The sequence below is a fragment of the Elephas maximus genome, chromosome 4, assembly GCF_024166365.1.
Source record: "Elephas maximus indicus isolate mEleMax1 chromosome 4, mEleMax1 primary haplotype, whole genome shotgun sequence".
In the NCBI taxonomy this organism is placed as follows: domain Eukaryota; kingdom Metazoa; phylum Chordata; class Mammalia; order Proboscidea; family Elephantidae; genus Elephas; species Elephas maximus.
In genome coordinates, this window is record NC_064822.1 from 113,984,300 (window position 1) to 113,990,088 (window position 5,789).

At 34.7% G+C, this 5,789-nt stretch overlaps 1 pseudogene; it reads right to left on the minus strand.

Annotated features, from left to right (window-relative positions):
• Positions 1-804: 804 nt before the first annotated feature.
• LOC126076407 (olfactory receptor 6C2-like) lies at positions 805-5,256 on the minus strand (annotated as a pseudogene).
• Positions 5,257-5,789: the final 533 nt, after the last annotated feature.

The window sequence follows — 5,789 nt, forward strand, 5'->3', positions numbered from 1 at the left end:
TCTATTTGAGCAATTGGATATTTTTTCCAATCTTAATAACTTTCATTCTTCAACTGTAATTAACATTTTGACATTATTCTTTCTATTTCATGGGTTTTTTTGAAAAGAGCTTTTACTTACTTTTTTAAGATATTTTCTATAAAATCTGTGAATTTTTTAATTTTAAAATTTCAGCATTTTATGTTTGTATGTATATGTGTATGAATATTTAAATTATGCTCCTATTCAAAACACATTTATTTGGATATATATTTATTTTTGTTATGTTTACTTTTATATTATATAATGTTACTATTTAGTAGTGGCATACTCTTAAAATTTTAGTCCTACAGAATTATTAATAAGCTAGATAAATTCAGGTATATTATCAATTTTAGGTCTCTTCTTGGGACTAGGTCTACCAACAACTAGGTATTCAAAATGTTTTCATTTAATCAATTATTACAAATTTCAGCAATTTTTAAATTAGGGTAATGAATACCTTAAATCAAGTATTTTCCTGTGAGTCCAAGAAAATTCAAAGTAAGCTCTTTTCTTCTTTGGTTTGCATTGTTTATATTTTCTTTCATTTTCAATTTTAGTTTGCTAGATTGGAAGTAAAATCAGGTTTACATTTACCAAAAAAAAAATTATTATGTCTTCTGATTAGGATTCCTAATTAGGAGGAATTAGGAGTGCACTTATGTGGTGGTGGAAGTTTTTTCTGGGTGCGATAAGTATTTCAGAAGGTTAGCCTCAATAGAACACAGATCAAGGAGAGACAAACGGACTTGGAATGCCATGATTTATTCTTAGCTTGATATTTTATTCCTGGACTTGACCATCCTCTTACTTCTTTGTGACAACTGTAATTCTTTTGAAGGAGTCACTGAAGGCTTGTCTCACTTGTTTGTTTCTCAGACTGTAAATGAATGGGTTCAACATGGGAGCAATGGATGTCATTAGCACTGACACACCTTTATTAATAGCCACTGATTGCTTTGCTGAAGGATTGACATAGATAAAGATACAGCTGCCATAGGTGATGGAAACCACAATCATGTGGGAAGAACAGGTGGAAAAGGCCCTTTTTCTTTGTTGGGTAGAGGGGAACCTTAGGATGGTCTCGATAATGTACATGTAGGACAGAACAACATATATAAGGGTCAGAATGAAAGTGAGCACAGCACAGACAATAACCAATTGCTCTATGAACCATGTGTCTGAGCAAGAAATCTTCAGGATAGGCGATGCATCACAATAAAAATAATCAATGACATTTGAGTCACAGAATGTCAAGGTTTGGAACAAAGTAAGTGGTGGGAATATGATCAGTAAGCCAGCCATCCAACAGCAGAGGACAAGTGTCTTGCAGACTCTGCTGCTCATGATGGTCATGTAATGCAGTGGTTTGCAGATGACCACTTAGCGGTCATAGGACATGATAGCCAGAAGGAAAAATTCTGTCACTCCAAAGACATCAGTAAAAAATACTTGAATCACACAAATATTATAAGTAATTGATCTGTCACCTGTTGCTATGTTGTACAAATATCTAGGAATACAAGCAGATGTGAATGAAATTTCTAATGAGGCGAAATTTTGTAGGAAAAAGTACATGGGTGTTTTGAGGTGGCTGTCAACTAAAGTGAGGGATGTGATGGTCAGATTTCCAGTTATACTCAACATATAAGCAAGAAATAGAAAAAGAAAAATTGGGATCTGAAGTTTTGGGTCATCTGTCAGTCCCAGCAGGATAAAGGTTGTTATTGTGTAGATTTCATCACTGACTTCTAAATTTTATTCAATATTCGTGTTAGGTTTAGAGATATTTTAAGTGAATAGAATGGTATCAAAGTCAGAGAGTGATAAACAGTGACTACTAGGGACGGCACACTTGTCTGACAATTTGTTGCATTGTGGTGGCTTGGGTGTTGCTATCATGCTTGCGGTTGCTATGCCACCAGTATTTCACATACCAGCAGGGTCACCCACGGTGGACAGGTTTCAGTGGAGCTTCCAGGCTAAGATAGGCTGGGAAGAAAGGCCTTGTGATTTACTTCAGAAAATTAGCCAATGCAAACCTTTGGATCACAACAGAATATTGTCCAAATCACTTGTTATCAGGAGGGATCAATAGTTAGAGCAGGAATGAGGGCGAGGGAGACCTTTGGTTAAATGGATTAGCACAGTAGCCGCAAAAATGGATTAGAATATGCCGGCAACTGTGAGGATGATGCAGGTCTGGATATTTTGTTCCATTGTCTATAAGGTCACCATGAGTCAGAGTCCACTCTATGGTAGCTGATAACAACAAAAACTAGGGACTGAAAACTAATGCATATGTAGTTTCTTCTATTTATTAGTAATTAATATTGTCAATATTCTTTTAGGCTTGGCTATAAAAAAATTTTTTTATTCAAGTGTGTATTTTTTTTGTATTTTTATGATAGATTTTTAAAAATATTCAAAAAAATCAATCTACCATTCCAGCAACCCTTTTTATTTCATATTTTTAATCAACAATCAGGCTTGGATTTTCCCACATGATTAGGTTTGACCCATAATACGGTGTGATTCAACAAAATTACACTTTCTTTTTACATCTAAGAATTATTCTCTACTTTAAAGGTGAATATTTAAACCTAATCGTTTGTTTCATGTCATTCCTTTAAGACTCGGTGTTTGATAAAATGTGAGTGTGTAATAAAGAATTTGGTGTCCTTACATAGCCTTTGTTAATCCCGCTGCAACTTGTGTTTTCTAATCCGTCACTATGACAAAGCATGTGCTTATGTTGCTTTGTTCTGTGTTTTAATTCAACTGTCACACCACTGGATTACTCCTTTGACTCTTTCTATGATTCCCTGATGGTCTGTATTTCACGCTCAATGTCCTCTGGTATACACAATGCAGAGAATGTTTTAATGCACAATTCATTTGCTATAATGAAGAAATGTTTGGTCCAAGGATATACGACTGGAAAAAAAAGAAAAAACATGTTTCTCTTATGTTTTTAGTATATTTAGTTAAGTATGGCACACACTCTAATACCTTGTTATCAGTATCACCAAGTTCAAAATCAAGCAGAATACCACATATGCTCTCCAAGCACTGCCTGTCTTCACTCACTTCCTGGGTCTTACCTGCACCGGTGATTAAGAGCAGACCTTCTGCAGCCAAATCTCTACAGTTCAATACCCGGCTTTCCCATTTACATGTGTAAGATCTTGGGGAAGCTTTCAACCTCTCAGCCCCCAGTTTTTGTGCCAAAAATGTAGGATACTAGTAATAGTATCTACAACATACAGTTAAAGTGATTAAAAAGGATAATAGAGATAACACATTTATAAAACAATCTGGTACATAGTAATTACTTCATATATCAGCTCTTACTATTTTCTGGTTTCTCACAGATAACTCATGTAATGTGAATTCAAATTCACAAAACCCAAAGTAAATCTTATGCTCTGTGTATCCCATATCTTCCTCCTCTGACTTTAGGTCCCTTGTAATAAAACTAATAGATTATATTTATTGAAAAGTTACCATGTGTTAGGTCTTATAGTAAGCACTTCACATGGATTATGTGTCTGGAAAAAAAAAAAAAAAACTCCCTTCCTATTCTTTCCCCTTCTCCACTCATTTTTACTCCTTACGCTCTGAAGTTGTGTGGATACAACTACTTATTCATGATTTTCAGTCTGAACATCACTCCCAGTAGACAGTCTTCTAAAATGCTATTATCTGTGTCCCCTGGCCTGCATTTGTCCTCCTATCATATAGCTGTCACTTTTATCTGAGCGCTTCCCCTGAGAAAGTAAGTTTGTTGAAGTCAGATGTCTATTGGTTTTTTCCCTGGGAGAGCTACCACAACCAACACAATCTTAGACTTACAGTCAACACCTAAGAAATATTTGTTGTATAAATACACTTATCTAACTCATTGCAGACATATTCAAACCTATTTTCTGTCCTGTTTGGATTCCATTTTGCAACTAACTGCTTTGTCAATGATTTTAATTATTTAAATTTTTAACGTTCTATCTTTAACATTGAGATTTTATTTTGTATTTGAATCAGGACTTTTGCTCGTGAATAAAATCATACCATGAATAAAGACATACCAACTATTACCCTTTCTGCTTATGTTGATTACCTTCTTTGCTGACCAAAATGTTAACGGGCATCCCTCCTTGCTTTAGTGCCAGGCTGATAAATAGTTAAATCTTTGTTGATTGCTATTTGTGTTTGCTTAAAGATTCTGTTAGTAAGATATTCAAACCAGTGTTAAAAAAAAAAAAAAAAACTCAGAAAGATCTGTGGATCTTTATGTAATAATTCATATAGCTAGTTACATCTGATTTTGGTAAATTACAGCAGTTTGCTTCTCAGAGAAAATTACTATGCATAGCTCCCAAAGTTGAAAGTGAGCGAAATCATAACCACTGTCTTTACTCTTCTGAGAGTTAGTAATAGCTTTGGCTGATTCTTTAAAGGCAATATTTCTAAAGGCTGATCTGATGAAGAGGACCCACTTAGAAAAGACTTGTGTGGGATCTGCTTGTCTTTCTGCTTACACTCACTGGTACTCTGGATGGACCTACAGCTCTGAGTTTCTTCATCTCTATCACAATAGAGAAGACTGTCTAAATAAGGACTTTGGTCCCTTTTCTGTCTAGGAAATATTTTCTAGCTCTTTTGATTGAAAATAAAACATTGTTCAAATATTTACCTTTGGTTTTGAAAGAGTTGATTCTATGACCTCTCTGGATAGGGTGAGGGACTTTTACACAAGATTTACATTTGATTTGTTTGCTAAACCTGAAACTAAATAATAAACAAATAGGTCCTTGGTGACTCAACTCAAAAGTCACTAATGAGCCCTTTTTACAATGAATGTGGGCAAAAATCCTGCAAGGTGCACCACTGGGGACAGTGCCCTCAGAGACACAAAGAGGCAACTATACCAACAGACTGACCAAGAGACTATAGTAAAAAAAATTAGGTGGTGAAGAACAAGGCTGTCTTTCCTCTTTTATTTTTTTTTACTACCACCTAAGGTGACTGATAAGTGGTATAAAAAATGCAGGAGAGGCAGATTTGTTGACTTCTTCATCTGCCATTTTTTCTCAAATATTAAAAAAGATATAAAACTGGAAAATATTAGAAAACTCAAAGCTAGCTATAATTCTTTTTAAAATTTAAGGTAATATATGTGTTTCGTATATGGATATTTATACAACAATACTCTTTACATTTGTAACCTACAGTCATATCGATAATCATAGAAATGTTGCACCATATGTAATATGTGTTTTGGGGTATCAAATTTGTATTTTAAAACCAATCTTACTAGTTTTAAGCATATGTGCAGTTTTCCTTACTATTTAAAAAGAGTTTCATAGTATTCAATTGCATGATTCTATCAAATGCTCATAGGAATCCCTGGGCAGTACAATGGGTTAAGTGCTCTACTACTAGCTGGAAGACTGGTGTTCAAACCTACCCAGAGGTGCCTTGGGAGACAGGCCTGGGCTCTGCTTTGGAAAGGTCACAGCCTTGAAAACCCTGTGGGGCAGTTCTACTGTACACACATGTGGTCACTCTGAGTAGGAATTGACTTGATGGCAATTAAGAACAACATCATATTCTCATACATTTTGTTTACTATATTTTTTGCAACTAATAATTTCTAGAGAAAGCACATTTAGATGAAATCCTGGAAGTCATATTTCAGGATCAAAATATAGTCACATTTCAAAGCTTTTAGATTAAGTTATGTAAATACCTTCAGAAAGATAATACCA